The sequence below is a fragment of the Setaria italica genome, chromosome IV (assembly GCF_000263155.2).
Source record: "Setaria italica strain Yugu1 chromosome IV, Setaria_italica_v2.0, whole genome shotgun sequence".
In the NCBI taxonomy this organism is placed as follows: Eukaryota; Viridiplantae; Streptophyta; class Magnoliopsida; order Poales; family Poaceae; genus Setaria; species Setaria italica.
Window position 1 is genome coordinate 33551941 of NC_028453.1, and position 24051 is coordinate 33575991.

The following is a 24051-nucleotide window of genomic DNA, read 5'->3' on the forward strand; positions in this document are numbered from 1 at the left end:
TCACAATAATGGGCCAGCGAATGAGTCACTGAGTGTTTTGAGTCTGAGGGCGACTGTATCCACTGACTGTTTTGGTGTACCTCTATGCCCCACTGAATGAGTCGGTGCAATCGGCTCGACTCGCAATCGGCTCAAAATTGGCTTGGGTAGTTTTGGAAGATAAATAAGGCTGCACCGATTGTTGCGATGGAAACAGTGGTAAAGCACTGAATGAGTCGGTGACCTACCAGTGACCGTTGCAATGTTGTACTTGAAGCCATCACCGATTCATACGGTGACCCCTTGGGGCCCTCACCGAATCAGTCGGTGAGTGGTTTTTCTGTGCACATGAACAACAATGACTAGTTTCTTGCCTTGGCCTATAAATAACTCTTGTGGTGGTTCATTCCACCTCTCTTGGCACTCAGTGAAGCTGATAGGATTATTTTGAGGTCAAAGGCAAGTTGAGCACTAAAAGTGATTTAAGAAGTTCTTAATTGAAGATTAAGAACATCATTAGTGCTTGGAGAGTAGCAAGTGTGCATCCATCCACCTCTTTGACTCATGTAGGTCAAGTGAGGATCTTTGCTTGTTACTCTTGGTGACCGGCATCACCTAGATGGCTTGGTGGTGGTGTTCTTTGTGAGCTCTCAAGGAGGTGTCTTGTGAGAAGCCCCAAGAAGTGTTGTGCTTGGTTTGGAATCTGCCGATCTGGACTGAAGAATAGATTATCACTAGTGAGCACTTGATCCTTGTGCAGATCAGGGGGGCGATACCCTTGCGTGGGTGCTAAAACGAGGACTAGGGGAGAGTGCCGACTCTTCAATACCTCAGGAAAAAATCAGCGTTCTAACCCTCTCTTTACTTTCCACACTTAAATTCGCATGAAGTGATTTCTGTACATCAATACTGTTCAAGTAGTCTTCAATGTGGATTGAGTAGCATGGATCATATCCTGAGTACATCCTCAATCTTTTGTACCGCTTCTGAAAAATCACATTCAGACATCTTCAGTTGCTTCATTCATTTTGAGCCTATTGTCATATTTGCTATAGTACTTGCAGAGGTTCATGAACAGTGAAATTACCTTCGCAGTCTTTTCTGTTGTGCTATCAGAGCTAGATGAAAATGTTGAGTGGTCAGTATTGCACTTTGGTGCATACACGTATTAAATATCAATCTTATTGTACTGAGTGTATACAAGGTTCATTGCACGGGCGCATTCCCCAGTAAATAAGATGGTCCTGAAGTTGCAAACATTTGTTACATGCTTGTAAAGTTGATCTAAAATCGCCGAGTGGCTCCAATCAAATTCAACAAGACCCTTTCAATCATAGTAATCATCAGTCACTGCATTGCCAACCTAGCAAAAAGTTACGTGTGTATTAGGGATTAAATCTTCAAGAGTACTTAGGCAGAACAGCTATGTGCAATATATGATTCAGTTATAGTTGTTTGTACAAAACCCATAGGACGAATGGTTCCAAACTCAGTCACAAAAGAAGCCTAAAACAAAAAAAAAGTACACTACAAGGATTACTTATTGTCTTCCATCTTTTATTGTTGGAATAATTAATATGTAGTTGCTTAAACTAGAACAATTCTCTATTTATTTCCGAATAGAAAGATAAAGACTCTTCCCTATTGTGAAAGAATTTAATAATTTAATTAGCGATCAGTTAGCATTAGAGATAATTGTACATGACCTTTCATAGAGGGCCAACCCCCAATGGACATGATGCCCTTTGGACATGTCCTTTCTCCTTTATAGATATGTAACCAAACCATTCATTCAATCAATGGAGAGAATCCTTAGATTCATTCTTTCAGTCTCTCTTCAACTCTCAACATGTTATCGGTCTCCATCTAAGGTTAATCGACCACTGCGACGTTGGCAAGAACACAAGAAATTTTTGCCTCACCTGAAGCGCACTGCCTACCAGCTGTACGCTGATCTCTATCATCAGCGTCTTCCGCGTGAAGATGAAGGAACAATGCTGCACGACCATCTTCATTACGAACAATTTTTTTCACTGAACTGCAGAAACAGGAAGGAGCGAGAAAAAGGATCCAGACATCAAAATCATACACATTCATGATGTTGTTACCATTATTGTTGATGTGTTCTTCATAGAACTAGAGTTCTTTAATTTTTCTCTGCACCAAACCCTTGGTCCGCGTGCTCCATGTTCTTTTGCTACGTGGCCATGGCCGAGGCCCTAGTCTCCATCGATCATGCAGATTTTTTTATCAAACTGCACAGCACTTTCCATGACCACTATCGGCAGCGGCAGAGGACACCACGGCTGGCTCTACCCACGTGCATGTGGCAGTGGTGCCCGCTTGCCTGCACGTCTGGTGGGGGTTCACGTCCTCCGACGGTGCATCTGCAGTGGCAGACCCGATCATGGCCAAGGCAGTAGGGCCCACGGCACCCAGCCGACTTGGCCGCGTCATGGCCGTCGACCGTCACTTAGGTATCTGGCGCAGCACGTGGAGCCTAGCAGCACTAGGTTTCTCCTCCGTGTTTTGAACGGTCGAAAGTGGCCTCGCAAGGCCATAGGGTCCAGCACCCACAGGGCAGGCCGAAGCTAAGCTAGGCCAGGCTGCCTTCAACATTTTAGCCTAATCTGATTTGCCTGCATAAAATTTGAATAAAGCCTCTAGGCTTCTGTTCATTTATATGTTCAAAATATTCTATTCTACATGTTGTTTTTTTAGTCCATGGATTGTTATGTAAACATGTGTTGTCAGGCACATTGTTAGATATACCATCAGGTATTAGCACCCATGTAATAAGGATACCAAATTTACCGCAGTAATTGAGCATCATCATGATCCGCAGATCTTTCATTGGTTTTAATACAATCTTTACATATGCAATTATTGTTCGCATACTTAAATACTTAATTAATATTCTACATCACGTAGAAGATGATGCAAAATTACAATTTAGGCTTATAAATATGATTTTGGAACAACACAAGGTGATGCGACCTAGGCACTGGCTGTGATAAGTTCTTATCTAAGAATTTATTTGCCCAGATACCATACTTTTAGGCAGCAAATTTGCTCATCACTGAAAGGTCTACATCCTATGATGATTACCTTCAATGTGTATATCCAAAATTTCATACAATGGAAAAATTTGTATTCAATATGACTATCAAGTCATTAATTCCCACAGGAATATAAATAATACATCAACTACCCATTGACATATACCTTATTTTGTTACAAAAAGCATCTTGCCTTCACTAGTTTTGCATAATCGTAATGCTAACATGGTGATTACTCCCAAAATGACCTCCTAATATAACTAGTGTAACACATATAAGTGGAGCCTAAGGTATTTATTGCAATCATGCAAATTATGCCTATAGCACTAAGTTCCTCGTCCACTACTTCAAAGTTTACATCATTCTGGTGATTGCCTTTTGATGAGTTAACTCACTAGTATATGATGATTAAGTCACACTCGATAATAGCAGCGATTTCATCGCGTATCAAATATGAGGTTCATACTACTTGTAATTCAAATCGCATTTTGAATGTACAAGATTTTGCATCAAAAAATTCAAGACTCATCTTGAATTCAAAATTTAGGCATCAACTTTTACTTAGATAAATAGCAGAAAGAGTGCAACATATTTTGGTGACTATCTTCCATATACAGAGACTATGTTTTGGCAATGATCATCAGATCATCTATTCTCACAACAGTGGAGTCCAGAACATGTGCAGTGACTTTTATTGCATGTAAATTATAGAATAGTCCACTTATAATCAAGTATCAACTTGATTAAATGAATTTTGCACAACAATAATATTTCATGCTATATAATTTACTCATCGAGTAAATTCATTAAAATACATGATCTACTCATGTAGGACATGACTAATGTTTCCAACATGGAATTTTCTGAATTCGCATTGGATAGGATTTACTCTCCAATATGGGCACTTGATATCAATGATATCATTGAGAGATTCGTGGCACCAATGCTACCATAGTTCTACCCTAATCAAAGTATCCAATCCATTATTGGCATTACTACATACACCTTTGCGTGTTACTACATTTCCTCTATTCAGATTTTACAAGTCTGACTATCCAAAGGAGCAAGATCCATTTATTGTTTGAACTCCTAGTAGAGTTATCAACAAAGAATAGAACTTTCAGTTCATGGAATATACAACACAATGGATCTCATACACAAAATGTCACTTTCCATAAAAGTGACCATAATAACAAATCTCACGTTTGTCTAAAGTGTGGTTGTAAATTTCATGTACATATTATTTCCATATCAACTATTTGGTTCCACAATACCTCCACATCTTTGGAGGCATGCAAATTCATAGATATCAAGTTAAAGCTCACTTCAATAAATGAGATCTCCAAAAGTCTTCTTATAATTCCTAAATTATCATTAGTTCATGAAGCGTCCCCACATCAGCGGAGACTAAATGTGATACAAATATCAGTCCCAGGAGGCTGATAACACATTTATTCGACAGATAGTTCAAATACCGTACAACTCCCGAGGGAGCGGGCGCGAAAGCCACACTGAAATGATAAGCAAATAAATGACAGCAGCGAGTCAAGCTACTGCTAAGAGACAGCACTCGGGACTACACGGCAGCGGAAGCATTCTGCAAAGGCCAACACCACAGGCAGCGTTGAGTGCGGAAGCGACCTCCTACTCAAAATCCTCGGCGACGAAGTCCGGCTCTTCCTCTGTAGCAACAAAACAAGGGTGAGTACAAAAGTACTCAACAAGTCCAACCCCTTCCACAGAGGGGGATACAATGAAGAATATGCACAGGATATACCAAGCATAAGGTTGAGGTTTATTTGCCATAAAGCTAGGTTTTTCAACACACGCAAGGGTTCATTTTTAAAAGAGTTTTTGCAAAGCATTACCTTTAGTAACCGAATCATTAGGTGGGGTGATCCTACACAAAGGATCCAAGTTTTAATGCTACCGGACTCCCCGTCCGCAGTAGCTCACGGCACAACTGCCGGACACTTCCAAAATTCAATACACGCCATAAAAATCACCCATCTCCAATCACTAGTTATGTGACCAAGTCGTAACTCGTCCAATGCCGTCGTGTTGACGTCAGATTTCGTCATCAGTAGAATCGGCGTCAAAGAGGGAAGAAATCGAAAGAATACAGTTGGGAATCGGTCAAAAGGTGCTACAGTGTGGAATCGGTCAAGTGGCTTTTGCTTCGCTTCAGGTTCCCAATCGGCAGCCCTTTGCTGATAAGAAATCGCCCGATCAGGAAGGTGGACTAAGGTGGGCCTGTATGGGCTTGGAAAGATGGAAGGATAAGGTGGGGTTCAGCCCACGAAGCGTGGGGTAATTAGTTTAGCACGGATTGTGCTTGTAGATATTTGTTTTCTGTTTGAATTAGAGATAGAGTTCTAGTCGGTTAAGAAGATTATTTGTACGGGGCTATAAATAGCTACCTTTGTAAATCTGTAAACACATCAATCAATCAATACAACAAGTTACTTTATTCTTCGTACTTACTGTCAAGCAGGCGACTTCGCCATTACTTTTCCTTCTCACGAGTTCGTGCGGGTTGGCAGGGCTGCATCATCTTGATCTCCGGCCGATTCTGTAAGTTCCGTTTATCGAGTAATATCTAAGCTTTAACTTCTGGCGCATCGCTGTCGTTTCGTTTAGATTTATTCATCAGTTATCGATATCGATTAGATTCATAGGTTTTTACCTGTTTTTCTAGTTTTTATCATCAGTTATCCTGCTAGGAATCGGTAGTATCGGCTTTCGTTGCTTTCTGTAGTCAGATCCATTCGTTGCCGATTAGATCTCTTCCTAGTACTGTTTTCATAAGCTTTGTACCGATTGCTTCAGTATTTGTCTGCTTACGAAGCTACAGGGATCGTGCTGTCTTATAGCCGATTTCATCATCACAGTAAATCGGCTGATCTGCCGATAAGCTATCTCGATCGGAAACTTAGCCGATCGTGGTTACTGAATTTAACACGTGTTATTCCTTGCCAATCAACAGGTCAGATTGGCTGGCACGCCGCGCGAACCGCACTAGGGCATTCACCCGAACAGGAGCTAAGCAGATTCTCCCGGGTCGTGTGTCGGTCGCTGGGGTTCGGTTGACCGATTTCTAGCGCCAACACACTTTTGGCACGCTCGGTGGGACCATTACAACCGCTGTCATGTCGAAAGCTGCTGAAGTCTCCGAAGATAACGTCATCGAAGTGACGGAAGCAGATCTAAAGGACGACCAAAAAGAAGATCTGAATCAGTATTTAGAGCAAGTCCGGAAAACTTGCTTGAAATCCTTCAGTCGTTCCAGGAGCGGGGAAACTGTTAAAAAGTCTCCTTTCCCTACTCCCCGCCAGATCACGATTTCAGAAGATTCGGACAAAATGTCCGATATGATTCAGCAATCTCTTCATCACGCCTTCATCAACCAATCCCCGGTACTTTCAAACATGGTGCACAATGCTGTTGTCAACTCCTTCGCCGGAGGTATACCACAGGGGTACAGGGGGCCTACGTATTTTCAGCCGATTCCACCAAATCAGGCTTATCAGGCTTCTCAGCCGATCCAATCCTCTGTCGGAGGAAACGGTGCTTCTACGTCATCAACTCCTTTGGGATATGGTTCTATCCAACCGGCCTCTGCACCACTCCCTCCAGTCATCCCTCTGCCCTGGAGGACGCCTTTGAACACGACCGGTTTAAATCAATCGGTCAGTCAAGGAAATCCTCCGTTCCAGACACTCTCCCAAACGGCCACTCGGCCGATCATACCACCATACCAGCCTATCGCCCCGGAGGTCAACAAGATGTCAGAGCTCATGCTATATGATGAAACGAATGGTGCCTACAAGCAGCCGTCCTTTACTACACCACCGGCTTATACTCAGATACCACCTTTTCATCAACCTCCTTTTATTCAACCTCCGATTTATCAGCATGTGCCGATCCCGCCACCAATTATTCCCCAGCAACAACCAGACTGGTCGGCGCAAATCGCGGAGGTAATGCAAGAACAATTCGGCCTGAAGCCGAAAGTGCAAACTTATACCTACAGGACGCCATATCCATCTACGTATGACTTGTTGCCGTTTCCCCATCGGTACAAAGTTCCTGATTTTACCAAATTTTCGGGGATGGATGATACTTCTACCGTGGAACATGTGAATAGATTCATCATCCAATGCGGGGAAGCAGCTACGCAAGATGCCCTGCGGGTACGGTTGTTCTCGTCATCCTTGTCTGGATCGGCTTTCCAATGGTTCACCACTTTGCCACCAAACTCAATTATCACATGGGCCGATCTAGAAAGGCAGTTCCACAAGTACTTCTATGCTGGGGTTCACGAAATGAAGCTGTCTGATTTGACTAGCCTCAGGCAAAGAAGTGACGAGCCGATACCCTCATACATACAGAGGTTTCGGGAAATCAGAAACAAATGCTACTCCCTGGCTCTAACCGATGCTCAGTTGGCCGATATAGCTTTCCAAGGCCTGCTACCACACATTAAAGAAAAATATGCTTCACAGGAGTTCGAGAGCCTGAGCCAGATCGTCCACCGATTGTCCGGACAAGAAGTGCGTCCATTTGATCCAAGAAGGAATTTCCAGAAGAAAGTGGCATTCCTGGAAGAAGTAGAGGATGAAGAAGACGCCGAAATCGGACTTGCAGAGTGGATTAAGGGAAAGAAGCCGATATCATGCCCGTTCGGCAAGAAGGAGCCGGAAGCATTTGGTTTCGATACAACTAAAACTGACAAAATCTTCGATCTTCTACTCCAGGAAGGGCAGATAAAACTCTCGCCTTACCACACCATACCCTCTGCCGAACAATTGAAGAAGATGAAGTATTGCAAGTGGCACAATGCCACGTCACATGATACCAACGAATGCAAAATTTTCAGGCAACAAATACAGTCGGCCATTGAGCAGGGCAGACTTAAATTTGAAGTGCCGGCAAAAACGGCCAAACCAATGAAAATCGACCAGCACCCTTTTCCTACCAACATGGCTGACACGGGGAGGAATTCTCTCCAGACAAAGGTACTGACGTCCGAGTCGGCAAAAAGGAGTGGCGCTGTTGATCCTAGAAATCAAGTTACGACTGGGGACGTCAAGGGAAAGCGACGAATGGAGGCCGATGATGGTGAGTCAGAAGGACCACGCATTACTTCCCAGTTCCTGCTCCAAAAGTACCAACGCCAACATGAACGTTCGAGGTCCCGAGAGGAAGCGATGCGTCGGCACGAGGAGCACTGGAGATGCCCGTTCTTCATCCATTGTTGGGAAAATAACCTCAGACTACCATCGGCCGATACTTGCCCAGAATGCAACGGTCCCTATCAAAGCAATCGGCCGTTCACCAGGTCTCGCTCCAGAGACGGAAGGCCAGAACCGATCAGCAGGAATCGGCGCAACCCAGATGATCAGCGCCCTTCCATGCGTGATCGGCTGGGGGGCAGAAGTGACCGATATGATCGGTCAGAAAGTAGAAGCCATAATAGGCAGGGGGGCAGGACCGGCCGCCACGATCAATCAAATAGCAAAGCCAGCGTTCACAGTCGGCTCCAAGACATGGCCGATGCTCGGGTAACAGACGAGAACCCGTTAGGACGCGAGCCAGAATGGGAACGCGCCAGGAAAGAAGGGAGGCCAATAAACCCCAGATGGTGTCCCGATGGTTTAACCAAATCACAAAAACGGAGAATCCAACGCCTCCGCCAATGGGAACAGCAAGAAGAAGAGGGCACGACGGACAAAAAGCAAGAAAGGCCTCGGGTGTGGCGCCCCAAGAGAAGCGACAAAGGCAACGACGAGTCGGCGGGTGACGAATCGGCGGCTGAAATCAATATGGTTTTCATATTGCCGATGGAGTTCATGACCCCCGCCGATCAACAGGATGTGTCGGCGATAGAGGAACAAACAGCAAGGTTGGTTTTAGAACCGATGACGGCCATGTTCGAAAAGCCCGAAGACGACGAACGACAACATATGAAGGCGTTGTTCCTTAAAGGGCATGTTGACGGTCGCCCCCTCACTAAGTTGATGGTCGACGGGGGAGCTGCCGTCAACATCATGCCATATGCTGTACTCCGAAAGCTGGGAAAAAGCGACGACGACCTGACCAGGACCGACATGATGCTCAAAGACTTCGAAGGCAAGGTGTCAAATGCTCGCGGTGCTCTCTGCGTCGACCTCACTATCGGCAGTAAGACCCTTCCTACCACATTTTTCGTCATCAATGGCAAAGGGTCCTATAATATGCTTCTTGGCCGAGACTGGATACACGCAAACTGCTGCATCCCGTCAACTATGCATCAATGCCTTGTACAATGGGTCGGCGACAACGTCGAGGTGGTCAAAGCCGACTCCGCATACAGCATCGCAGCAGCCGACGCACAGCAATGGAGCTGCGAAACCGTCAGGTGCATATCAGGTAGGACGTGGGAAACCGATTTCCTGAAGGTCACCGATTTTGGCCTACAGCCGATCCGAGCAGTCGGCTCCGAAGAAGCGCAATAGATGGATCAGTTCGCCCGAGAAGACGGGAAATTGGGACACGGATTCACGTCGGCCGATTCATTGGAGATGGTAGATTTAGGTGACGGGACCAAACCAAGGCCGACCTTTATTAGTGCAAATTTAGATCCAGAGTACAAGTATAAATTGACAAATTTATTAAGAGAATTCAAGGATTGTTTTGCTTGGGAGTATCACGAGATGCCCGGATTAGATCGATCTATTGTTGAACATCGGCTACCCATAAAACCAGGGTATCGGCCGTACCAACAACCCGCACGGCGATGCAATCCTAAAATTTTACCAGACATAAAAGCTGAAGTAACTCGGCTAATTGAAGCAAAATTTATTCGGCAATGTCGTTATGCCGAGTGGATTTCTAATATCGTACCGGTGTACAAGAAAAACGGGAAGCTGCGCGTTTGCGTTGATTTCAGAAATCTTAATCAGGCCACACCGATGGATGGTTACCCCATGCCTACGGCCGATGTACTAATCGACGCTGCCGCGGGGCACAAAATTATTAGCTTCATGGATGGAAACGCCGGATACAATCAGATACTTATGGCCGAAGAAGATATACCCAAAACGGCTTTCAGATGTCCAGGCCATCTCGGCCTATTCGAGTGGGTGGTGATGACTTTCGGTTTGAAAAATGCTGGTGCTACATATCAGAGAGCCATGAACTACATTTTTCACAAACTCATTGGCCTCCTGGTGGAGAGCTACATCGATGACGTTGTGGTCAAGTCCAAAAGCCACGAGGAGCACCTAGCCGATTTGCGACAGGTGCTAGAGTGTACCAAAAAGCATGGTCTCAAGATGAATCCCAACAAATGCGCTTTCGGCGTCTCCGCCGGACAGTTCTTAGGATTCATGGTGCACGAACGAGGTATAGAAGTCAACCAGAAGACCATAGCGGCCATCAACAAAGTCGTCGCTCCACAGAACAAAACTGAGCTACAGTCTCTAATCGGCAAGGTAAACTTCATCAGAAGATTTATATCTAATCTATCTGGACGGATCCAGGCGTTCACACCACTTCTGAAGTTGAAGCCGGACCAAGAATTTATTTGGGGAGAAGAACAGCGCAAGGCGTTTGAAGACATCAAGCGATACTTGGTCTCGCCCCCAGTTCTGGTTCCCCCTCAAACGGGTAAGCCGTTTAAACTATATTTATCAGCCGATGAAAAAGCTATTGGGTCGGCTTTAGTCCAAGAGTTTGAAGGCAAAGAACGGGTGATTTATTACGTTAGTAGAAGACTCTTGGATGCCGAAACAAGATATCCTCCAGTAGAGCGTTTGTGTTTGTGTCTTTACTTCTCGTGCACCAAACTCAGGCACTATCTACTGTCGGCAGAATGTATAGTCGTATGCAAAGATGATGTAGTAAAATACATGCTGTCACTGCCGATATTGAAAGGGCGAATCGGTAAATGGATTTTAGCTTTATCAGAATTTGACCTACGGTACGAATCGGCAAAAGCCGTCAAAGGTCAAGTCATGGCCGATTTCGTCGCACAGCACTGTGGGCCGGAGATCGCCTTCGTGGAACTAGCGCCTTGGCAGTTATTTTTTGATGGGTCATCATGCGGAGTCGGATCGGGAATCGGCATCGTTCTCATATCGCCTCGGGGGGCAAGATATGATTTTTCTCTGCCGATAGAAACCGCCGCCACCAACAATCAAGCGGAGTACAGAGCTGTATTAAAAGGCTTACGATTATTGAGAGAAGTCAAGGCCGATTCTGTCGAGGTCTTCGGAGATTCGATGCTAATTGTGGATCAGCTAACCGGAAGAGCTGAGTGCAAAGATGACATATTGCGAATCCATCACGAAGATTGCTTACAGCTTTTGAAAGAGTTCAGATCGGCAGTAATCGAGCACGTCCCAAGAAACCACAACGAGGAAGCAAACAAACTCGCTCAACACGCATCTGGGTATCGGCCGATTCCGGGCGCCATGGCTTTAGAGCTTGCAGCCGACGATTGGCGTAAGGAAATTGCCGATTACCTAAAAGATCCGTCCAAAAAGGTGGAGCGACGAATGCGCTTTCATGCTACCAAGTACGTGTTGCTCGAAGACGATCTGTTCTACCGAACGATCGATGGTGTTCTTCTTAAATGCCTTGGGACAGAAGAAGCCAAGACTCTGATGGGAGAAATCCATGAAGGGGTATGCGGAGCTCACCAATCAGCACATAAGATGAAGTGGATGATCAGAAACAACGGGTACTATTGGCCTACGATCCTCGAAGATTGTTTCAAATATTATAAGGGTTGTCAGGAATGTCAAAGGTTTGGAAATGTCCAGCGCGCACCCGCGTCGGCCATGAATCCCATCATCAAACCATGGCCGTTCAGAGGGTGGGGAATAGACCTCATCGGCCAAATTTATCCACCATCGAGCAAAGGGCACAAGTTTATCCTGGTTGCCACTGATTATTTCACCAAATGGGTGGAGGCAATCCCATTAAGGACCGTGACGTCGGCTATCATGGCCGATTTCGTAAGGGATCACATCGTCTACCGATTCGGTATCCCTCAAACTATAACAACCGATCAAGGAACAATGTTCACATCGGGAGAATTTAAGGAATTTACGACCGATATGGGCATCAAGTTGTTAAATTCTTCTCCATATTACGCGCAAGCCAATGGTCAAGCAGAATCTTCCAACAAAGGAATAATCAAGTTGATCAAAAGGAAGATTGAAGAATACCCGAAGAAGTGGCACCTGTGTTTAACCGAAGCCCTATGGGCATATAGAATGGCCTGTCATGGGGCCACCAAGTTATCTCCTTATCAGTTGGTATACGGTCACGATGCAGTACTTCCATGGGAATCGAGGGCAGGATCAAGGCGCATTTCGCTCCAGGACCAGTTGTCGGCCGACGACTACTCGGCACTGATGAAGGAAGAACTTGATGATATGGCTGGTCAGCGACTAAGGGCTCTGATAAGTATCGAAGAGAATAAAAAGAAAGTGGCCAGGTGGTACGATAAAAAGGTCAAAGTCAAACAGTTCTCCCCTGGAGATTTGGTATGGAAGCTGGTACTACCGATCGGGTCGAAAGATCCTAAATTCGGCAAATGGTCTCCTACCTGGGAAGGGCCGTATAAAATCGGTAGATGCGCTCCAGGGAATGCGTATATTTTGGAAACGACAGAAGGGGAAGAATTCACTAGGGCTCTGAATGGGAGGTACTTAAAAAGATATTACCCAAGTATATGGGTCGGTGCCTAAGGAATCAACACAATCATACATGACCGATACTATTCGGTTTTGAAATATACATAAAGTCGACCGGAATAGCCGATTACATGCATTCGGTACGGGCGACGGATTACATGGCTGACAAAACACTAAGTCGCCCTTAGAACAAAAATACAGCAACTAATTATTCTTTTTCTTACGCTCCCTCTCAGCCCGACCTAACTCTATCATAAGTCGGATGTATTCTTCTTCTATGGCCTTCATTGAAATCTCCGCTTCGACTTGACGGGGGAGATCTACGGGAGGGCGCGAAGTCCCCGCTCCCGCATCTTCAAGAACGACTCGCCGAGGGAGTGGATGACTCCTGTCGATGGGAGATCGCCGGATGCCGTTCCTCTCCACGAAGTCCAGGATCTTTCGGGCCTCCATGGCGATGTCGTCTTCAAGATCGCCACAACGATCGCTCCTGACGGGTGGAGATCGATGGTTACTTTCACTCACTACGGAATCCAAGACTACGCGAGCCTTCGTGGTAATATGGTCCCGGAGCTCCTCTCGGTGAGCCATGATCAGCATCTTGTCCTCCGACGTTAATGGATCTTCGGAATGAATGCACTCAATGGCGCGCACGAGCTCGGGGCTAAGACGTTGAGGCTGAAACAAAGAAGGAATGAGGAGGGATACTCTCTTCCTTAGGGTCTAAAAAAGAAAGGAAGGTAGAGGTCAAAGACTTCACCTGGTTAACAGAGGAAGAAGAAGACGACGAGGCCATAGCGAAGAAATTGCACCGATGAGAAGGGGCAGAAAAGTTAAAACGAGAACCAAGATTGGTGCTACCAGGAGTAAGCGCCGAAGTTGGTATTTATAAAAGAATGCGTGGAAATCTGGTAAAGCTACGTCCCATCGGTAATAAGAAGGCAATAAATAGAAAGGGCGTCGCAAGGGGCGGTCAAAGTAGATAATAAATGATTCGTACAAAACGGTCAGTGTTTTTACAGATTACCCAGAAGGGTATCGATAGTCGTGATGGCCCGACGCCGGATCTGATCGGCAGAGTCAAGAACCCGTTGGTCTTCTTCCGCCGATCCAGGAACCTCCGATGCGCTGCGATGGAGTCTCAGTGCCTCGTGAGCAAAGTGTTGCCTCTCCCGTGTTAAATCGGCAATAACAGAAGGAAGCTCTTGGAGTTTGTTCTCTTCGGCACTGATTGCCTTGGTCACTTGCTCCATTTCCTTGGCAAGCTCCGCCCTCCGACGCTTGAGACGGTCTATCTCACCTATGATCGCCGGGCGGGAGTATTCTAGAACATGGATACGCCGATTCGCCTCTTGAGCCTGACGCTTGAAAGCGTCTTCCTCTTCGCGAGCCTTGGTCAGCTTGGCGCGATCGGCCATGTGACGAAGGGCTCTGAAGACCGGGATCCTCATAGACTCGATGAAGGCCGCCGGCGCCAGGGCCTCCTCTGCCTCTTCTGGTACTCGTCCGCTGACGTCATTGAAGAGCTGCCGAATCGGTGAAGCGTCTTCTACTAATCGGCCGATGTCCCCTTGAAGGAGGGATCGGATGCTAGAAAGTTTGGCTCGGACGTCATCGGGAACGGAACTCAAGGCGACTTGGCGAGAAGCAACTTCTTCGTCGTCAGAGAGGGCGACCGCAAAAGAAAAGAGGCTGTTGTCGGGGGTATCCTGTTCCTGAAGATAATAAAGAAAAGAAATAAACCAGCAGTAAGAAAGAGCAAATCGGCTAAGATAGAGGCCGAGACAGAAAAATACCATTTTGAAGCGAATCTCCTCATGTTGCACTTGAGAAGCCGCCATGCCTTGCTCGGGGGCCTGCGCCATGGGTTCGTCAGATGAAGAGGACTCCACGATAATCGGCGCAGTGTTTGGATCAGCCTCTTGACAAGAAATCGGCAATCGAGGAACGATTGATGTGCCGATTGCCTGTGTCAAAAGTTTGGATAAAAACGTTACGTGAATGCCCGAAGAAAATCAGCATGAGAAGTTCTATACCTTGACGGAAGGAAATGGGGGCGCGACAATAGCTGGAGGGGCTGCTGCCGATTGTGGTACTTCTGTAGGGATGCTCTGTGCAGGTTAAGGTTAAAGAAAAGTTAAATATCAAAATAATAATCGGAGGCAGCGCAACTCAGTTTTACCTGTATGGCCTCCAACAACAACGATGCGGCGGCCGCCCCAGCTTGCGCCATGGTTTGAGTATCGGCACTTTGGATGACTTGAGGAGGTGGTACGGCCGAAGTTTCTGCCGATACGCTCACAGGAGGATCCGCCGATCCCGTACGAGCCCGGACTCGGCGACTGGTCTTCTTGGTAGTCCTTTTATGAACTTGTTTCGATCGGCCAGTAATTACGTCAACAGACGGGGCGTTATAGCCGATAAGGGGATAAGTAGTGTATGGATGACTCTCTATCAGTCGTCCGCTGCGGCTGTGTGTTGGAGGGATCCGATTCTCGGCCTAAAATAATAAAATCATTAGTACTCGACCGTGTTAAGAGGAATAAAGGGGAATAAAAATCGGCTATGTGAAATACCTCGGCGTTTGGATCAATGTTGGTCGGGTCCAGAAGATTGCAGTATGCCGATGCTGAGTTGCAGAAGAGGAAGTGTTTCCAATCAGCCCACCAGAGTTTGAACGGCTGGACAGCAAATGGAGCTACTAGCCAGTCATTCAAGTTAATTGTGCTGGAATCTGGAATTCGGTCCCGCAACCGACCGTAATCTAGGCCAGATGTGAGATCATCTCTAAACTTGATTTTGCCAGCAAAGTACACCTGAATCGGCAGCTGACCCATGCTGAATTGTCGTGCTGCAGCAGAAGGGTTGTAGAATTCGTACGTAGGGGCATCCTTCCCTGAGAAGAAGTTGGCCGGTAGGATCCCTGGCTTGATCAACCCTTCATAGAGATCTTCATCAAACCGGCCAGAAGTCGAATCAAAGCAGGAAGGGAGCTCGAAGATGGGAATGTCTCACTGATATGGAAACCAGATAGTTGCGTCCTCATTAAATCCATTATAAAAACACCGAAAGTACTCGGCTACCTTTGTAGCGGAATATGCACAACCTGGAAAAGCTGATGCTGCTTCACCATAAGACATGCATCGGCGGCGCTCGGTAGGGTCTTCTGCCGATTCAATATTGGGAAATGTCATGCGGTCCACTGGCTGCCGAATGATCCTATTCATATAAAGGTTCAACCATAAATTGACGAACCACCAAGGCCCACCTGGGTTGCCGATTGGTTCTCCCTTGGAAAGTTTTGTGCCGATTTGGTGGAGCATGTGGTACACAGCACCCAGAAGATGTTTCCCGAGAGGAATGTGGCTTCCTTTGGACAGTGCCTCGGCTAAAGATTGGGTGTTGGTTGTTGGGCCGGCGGCTCTTCCACAGAAAAGGTGTTTTTCTAGCCACATCATCAGGAAAGCGGTGTGCTCCCTATTATCAATAGTACCGGTCTTCTTGTTATTACTAATAAAGCCCTTCCAGCCGCCGATTCCTCTTACGTCCAGCCGATGCGACGGTACGGTCAGAAGTTGGAAAGGCGTGTCAGGAGAGGATATGTCCAGGCCGGTCAAGAGGACCACATCGGCCAGAGTGGGGGTCATAGGACCGTGTCCAAATAAGAATGCATTAAGAGCGTCAGACCAAAAATAGGAAGCCGCCATCACTAGCGGTTCGTTTTTCTCCATTTGCGACAGGGAAAGGTTGATACATTGGCCGATTTTGAGCTCATTCCACGAGACGCTCCTTGACGCAGCCACCCTTTGGTACCATTCCCTCCAACCTGGGGTTTCATTCGGCCAAGATCTAAAAGTGCTGGCCCATTGATCTAAGTTCATATCAGATCGTTTGAAAGGTATCCGATCAGTTTCCAAGTTTATGAGGTTTGCTGGATCCGGGTCTCCCATGGGACCAAGGCAAACGAGGCCAGGACTACCCGTGAGATGAATAGTAATTCTATGTCTAACCGCCTAAAAGAGGAAAAGGGGTATAAGAAATATAAAGAGTAGATCTAAGATAAATACGTTACCGATAGAGGAAAGATTCGGTATTTACCTCCGGTATGAAATTCTGAGTAATCGGCGTGGTCGCCGATGCAGATGCGGATGATGGAGTCGCAATGGGGATCGCCATTGGGATCTCTGATGAAGTTCCTTCATCTGCGGATGGAGTGACGGTTGTCGCCACCGTTACCGAAGGCGCTACCTCCACCGGGGGCATTGTCCCTGGGGCATCGCGTGCTGGGGAATTACCGGAGGGAGTCGCCATTGAAGGGAAAGAGGAAGAAGTGATTGGAGCTGAAACTGGAAGACTTCGATGGCAAGATTGAAGAAAGAAGGAGGTGCGCGCGCTGGAAAAGGAGATGCGAGCTTGAAGATGAGTTGCGGTGAAATGATATTTATAGGGTGCCTGAAGAAAGGGTAAAGATGGAATTTTCACTGCGCCGGCGCGTCGAGTTTTTCGGGGTAGTGGCTGTCGTGGGCACCCGTTTCAAAAAATTGCAATGATCAGCCGGGAGACCGCGAAACGGAAGGGTATTTTCACTGCGGCCGTTTCGGAGGAGAGGTTATAAAGAATTTCGAAGTAAAAGACTATGTTTTACTCCGAAACTGGGGGGCATGTGTTGACGCCGGATTTCGTCATCAGTAGAATCGGCGCCAAAGAAGAAAGAAATCGAAGGAGTACGGATGGGAATCGGCCAAAAGGTACTACAGTGCGGAATCGGTCAAGTGGCTTTTACTTCGCTTCAGAGTGAATACGCCAGGTTCCCAATCGGCAATCCTTTGCTGATAAGAAATCGGCCGATCAGGAAGGTGGACTAAGGTGGGCCTGTATGGGTTTGGAAAGGTGGAAGGATAAGGTGGGGTTCAGCCCACGAAGCGTGGGGTTATTAGTTTAGCACGGATTGTGCTTGTAGATATTTGTTTTCTGTTTGAATTAGAGATAGAGTTCTAGTCGGTTAAGAAGATTATTTGTACGGGGCTATAAATAGCTACCTTTGTAAATCTGTAAACACAACAATCAATCAATACAACAAGTTACTTTATTCTTCGTACTTACTGTCAAGCAGGCGACTTCGCCATTACTTTTCCTTCTCACGAGTTCGTGCGGGTTGGCAGGGCTGCATCATCTTGATCTCCGGCCGATTCTGTAAGTTCCGTTTGTCGAGTAACATCTAAGCTTTAACTTCTGGCGCATCGCTGTCGTTTCGTTTAGATTTATTCATCAGTTATCGATATCGATTAGATTCATAGGTTTTTACCTGTTTTTCTAGTTTTTATCATCAGTTATCCTGCTAGGAATCGGTAGTATCAGCTTTCGTTGCTTTCTGTAGTCAGATCCATTCGTTGCCGATTAGATCTTTTCCTAGTACTGTTTTCATAAGCTTTGTACCGATTGCTTCAGTATTTGTTTGTTTACGAAGCTACAGGGATCGTGCTGTCTTATAGCCGATTTCATCATCACAGTAAATCGGCCGATCTGCCGATAAGCTATCTCGATCGGAAACTTAGCCGATCGTGGTTACTGAATTTAACACGTGTTATTCCTTGCCAATCAACAGGTCAGATTGGCTGGCACGCCGCGCGAACCGCACCAGGGCATTCACCCGAACAGGAGCTAAGCAGATTCTCCCGGGTCGTGTGTCGGTCGCTGGGGTTCGGTTGACCGATTTCTAGCGCCAACAAAGTAAAAGAAAACTTCACATTCGAAGATGTAGATGAAGACAAATTGAAACAATGGGGCTTGAAGAAGGTTGCAATTGCATTTCAGACGTACAAGAAAACCGTGAACAAAGAGTACATAAAGAAGGGGCATATACCTAATTTCAATAAGCACCCGAAGTTAAGGGATCACTGGGATTCCTTTTTACAATTCAAGGAGTCGGACAAGAGCCAGTCGTCAACTCAAACCAACATTGACAATGCCAAGAAGAAGCAATATTTCCATCATCTTAGGATAGGAGGTTACAAGTCGGGGGTCATGAAATGGCAAAGGATGGAAGATGACCTAATTGCTAGGGGAATAGTACTATATACTCTCAAATGGCCTGAGCGAGCAAAGGATTGGTTTTATGCTCATGGCGGCAAGCTCAATCCCGAAGATGGATCAATTGTGTTTGACAATGAAATAAGAGACGCGACTACGAGACTTGATGACTTAGTAAAGAAAACAACCGATGGATCCTTCGTGCCTGATCGAGAGAGGGATGAGCTGACAATGGCACTTGGAAATCCTGAACACCCTAGATTATGTCGAGGCAAAGGAGTCATTCCGTTGAAGTTTGCCTTTCACAAGCACATTGAATCATATAGAAGTCGCCAAAGAAGCAAGGCCGACCAAGCATGACAGCTGCGAGAGCTGCAAGAACAAGTAGCAACATCAGAGGCAAAAATGGAGGAAGTAATAGACTGGCGTGTGGTGCTAACCCTGAGCAAACAAGCCAGTGAACAAGCAGCTGCTGCAGCATCAGGGCCACATGTCGACGTAAGCCCGACTCAGCGTCGAAGCAGTGTTGCTTCCACGAAAGCCCTAGCTGGAGGATCCATTAAGATACTTGAGGAATGCTACCCCGTGGATGAAATCACTGGGATAGCCCCTTGTGAGCGTGTTACTCCCGTGAAAAACAAGCTCATAGTGGTGGCTTATGGTGTGGCTGAGCAACGGACGCAAGGCCAAACACTACATGGCGTGGAGATTCTAGCTCACGGTTATGCCAAAGTTGGGGTGGACCGAGTGGCCGACAGTTGGGATGACCTAGAACTGGAGATCCCTGGAGGTGATGGGGAAAAAAAATCTAGGAGAAGCTATCCATGGTTGGATTCTGTGGCCTAAACGCCACATAAGGATTACGCAACCGAATCCCTCGACCTTGGGATCATTTCCTCAAGGCTCAAGGGCAAGATCACTTATGCCATCTGCCAGGGCACCCTCTCCAGTACTAGACAGGTCTCCTAGCATGAGTCCAGTACCAGAAAGGGATCCAAGCATGAGTCCACCTCCCCCTCCTATGAAGAAGCATTTAGTTCCTCCTCCACCTCCTAAGAAGAAGGAGAAGAAGTAGAAGGAGAAGCAACCAGCTGAGAAATTACCATATGATATGGCAAATGAGGAACTGAAGGAAGCAGTGGAAGCTGAGTACAAAGCATGGAGTGAGGCTCGAAAAGAAGCATGTAGGTAGAAACAGAATCAGGAGCCACCACTTGATAAGCGTAAACTTCAGTCTTTCATTAGAAGAATGGAGGCCGAGCAAAGGAAACAGCCAGAGAAACCTCCGCTAACTGATTACGAAAGGCAGATAACAAAGTAGGCAGCTAAGAAGAGGAAGAAAAGTGGGAAAACTATTCCTCAACTCAGAACCCAATCCAACCAATTGGTTGCCCCACTTATGGTGCTTTCTGAGTTTGAGAAGAACATGCTGCAATTCAGTAAAGATACAAGTCTGACAACAGCACAACTTCGAGGGGAGGATCACATCCCAATGCACCCTGTGCCTGCTAAATGGAAATATGAGTATGGTAAACCGCTTGTGTGGCCGCAGTTGGTGAAATGTCTCCCAATGAAAATGTACAAGTTGCACGAATGGTACATGGAGGCTACAGCACAGGGTTTGGCCGTGATGGAAGTTTGGATTAGTGATGAACATTATTTCCGTGGGGATGACATCATAAATGTGCTGCTGGAGGAACTATATATGCTATTCAATCAAGACGCACTAGACAAGTCACTGATCAGTTGCTGGGTCATGTAAATCTTTAGTATATTCCTCTAACTTCAAAATCCTCGCTCTAGTCAATTTGCGATGTCTTAACTCCTATTTGATTTTGTATCATGTAGGATGGAGATTCAAACTTGTTGCAAGAACAGATACCATGACGTAGGCTTCATGGACCCCCAAGTTATACACCAGGCAAATCTAAGGGATAAACCAAATCGGACCTTGAGGAATATATTTACGTTCCTCAACAAGCATTTTTACAAGAAGTACATATTATTACCGTATAACTTCAAGTGAGTGTGTTTCCCATCTCTTTCTTTTCTGAACTTGCAGTTAAACATAATACTAACTAGCTTTAATTTGGCTGTACAGCTTCCATTGGATACTCCTTGTTATTGTGCCCAATATGAGCTTTGTGTATGTCTTTGACTCTTTGAGGAAACCAAAAAAAGAACACACTGACATTATCGACGCTGTGAACAAAGCCTGGACTCGATTCCCTCGAACTCACATTGGTCAATTCAAGGAGGAATTTGTTTGGAAGATAGATTTCCCGGTATGTGTTGAATTTTCACATCTCGTGACACTTTCTTTAACACAACAAATATTTCATAACTTTTTTTTCCCATATATATAGTGTTCGAGACAGCCGTCGGGTACTAATTTATGCGGATACTACGTTTGTGACTGCATCCACGACTTTATGCGTCCGAACCGTATCACCAACCACGATTTAACCCTACGTATACAAAATTCTCAACAATAAATTAGTTCATGTGTATATACTTCAAAAACCAATTCATGTGTATATACTTAGAAAAATTAGATTAAGTTTTTCAATTCATTTGCTTATACTTCAAAAACCAATCCATATGTATATACTTAGAAAAATTAGATTAAGTATTTTAATTCATGCTTATACTTCAAAAACCAATCCATGTGTATATACTTAGAAAAATTAGATTAAGTATCTCAATTCATATGCTTATACTTCAAAAACCAATCCATGTGTATATACTTAGAAAAATTAGATTAAGTATCTCAATTCATATGCTTATACTTCAAAAACCAATCCATGTGTATATACTTAGAAAAATTGGAGTAAGTATTTCAATTCATTTGCTTATACTTCAAAAACCAATCCATGTGTATATACTTAGAAAAATTAGAGTAAGTATTTCAATTCATTTGCTTATACTTCAAAAACCAATCCATGTGTATATACTTAGAAAAATTAGATTAATTATTTCTGATCATTTGCTTATACTTCAAAAAATTTTCAATTGTGCAAACCCATTGATCTACTATATATATATAATAAACTTTGCCAATGACACAGATGATGTACAGGAAGGAAAAACTCCTCGAGACTAAAATTTTCAGGGCAATACAAGAACAACTATGTGGATTTCTTCTGGACGAGGCTGTAAATCCTGCGGGGGAGTTCCATAATACCAGATCAAATCTATAGCACCATTAGGACTCGGGTTCAGATTAGTAGATACGATATGTGTATGCACAATATGCCTATATATGTGTAATATTATTCATATATGTGTATGCACAATATGTGTATATATATATGTAATAGTATCTTAAATGTAATATTAAAGATAAATAGAACTTTATATATATTAGCGTATTAGAACTAGTATACGTAAGGAAAATAAATATGAAATACGAATATAGAATAAAGAAATAGAAAATAAGAAAAGAAAGGGAAAAAATTACTACCGGTTAGGGATACCAACTGGTACTAATGAGACCGCCCAAGCGCGCGGCGTGGCAGGCCCTTTAGTACCAGTTGGTATTCACAACCGGTACTAAAGGACCCCCCTCTAGTACCGGATTGCTAGTACCGGTTGCACAACCGGTACTAGAGGGGGGTTATGAAACGGTACTAGAGGCAATTTTTCCAGTAGTATGTGTGTGTGTATATATATACACATACTTATACTATATATCTATATTGCACCTAGGTGCATTCTTTGTACAGAATGCATCCAGGCCAACCAGCATGCTTGGTTCGGCCAGCCGGAGCCGCCCGATTAACTAGCACGCAACCGCTTCCGCTTCCGAAGCCGCCCGAGCCATAACCACTCCCGTGCACCCGGACCAGATGCACCCTAGCATTTAACTCCCCCATGAGGGGCCCCACCCACTTCCCTGCAGTTCAATTTGTCTTCCTACCCTCTTCGCCATTTTTTCTCCGCCGTACTTCTCTCCGTTACTCTCCCTCACTTGCCGCGCGCGCTCGTCTTCCGCCGCGCATTGCTCCTCATCACCGGTGAAGCTTGTCGTCGGGGCTCTAGGAAGCCCCACCCAAAGGAGGTGCGGGGTCTCACGGTCGCAGTTCCTCTCCCTGCAACCCCACGCCCGAGAAACAGCGCCATTGTTGTAAGAGTGTTGCGTGCGGAGCAAGCACCGCCGTCGTCGGGGGGCGCCGCCGTGAATTTCGCCATTGTTGACGTTTCATTCATCTTCCGGAATGTATTCCCCTTATCCCCCTCCTCGGGTACGCACCATTCTCCCAAATCGTGACCTAGGGTTTTGAATGATTTCCAATATGTTGTTCCTTTTTACGCGGATGTTCCTAAATTAATCTCTATTTTATTCTCATGCTACTGACCCTGATTACTTGCAAATTAATGCCTTGCATGTTGCAATTATTGTTAATTTGTAGTTTATAGTCATTGTATGATGGTACTGCATGATTGTGGAAATTCTAATGTTTTATTGTGGCATTTGAAATTTGTGTGAGGGGCTGGCCTTTTTTTTATTTATGCGTATGTTGCTTTAATGAATCTCTAGTTTATGGCCTGGGACTGCTGATTTACTTATTTTGCAAACTTACTGCTCTGCATGTTGCAATTTGTTTTTGTTATGTGTTGGTAGTTACCGGATTTTTTTTGCCCCTGTATGTGGTTATTATTTGTGTTTTTTTAACTAATCTAGTTTCTAGTTTGCAACCTGTACACCCATTAGTGCCATGCAGTTATATCTTTTTAAAATCATGTTATTACATTGCACTCCCTATCATCATTTCTGCAAAACACACACTAACCTTTTTTTATACAGAATAGCGCTCAGGATGGAGCTTATGTGTTCGTCCCCTCATCTCAAGACGAAACACAGGAAAAATCTAAGGCTTCCTGATCCTCCACACCCCCTGCCAAGCGACGATGATAAAGATGATGATGATTTCATTCTAGAACCCATTGAAACAGTCCCATCACTCGATGCACACGCCACTAGAAAGAGGTGGCGTGGGGAAGCCAGTTCCAGCGTACATTACCTAGTAGATCCTACTAAGGTAAAAAAAATTTGATGTACCTTTTTTTGTTTATTTTCTATCTAAATATTTTATATATGTTCAATATTTGAATGATATTGCTTTTTTTGCGGGTTAATAAATAGATCCTACTAAGGTAAAAAAAAATTTTGATGTACCTTTTTTTGTTTATTTTCTATCTAAATATTTTATATATGTTCAATATTTGAATGATATTGCTTTTTTTGCACAACCCGCAGGACACAAACAATGGTGATGATGATGGACAAGACAAGA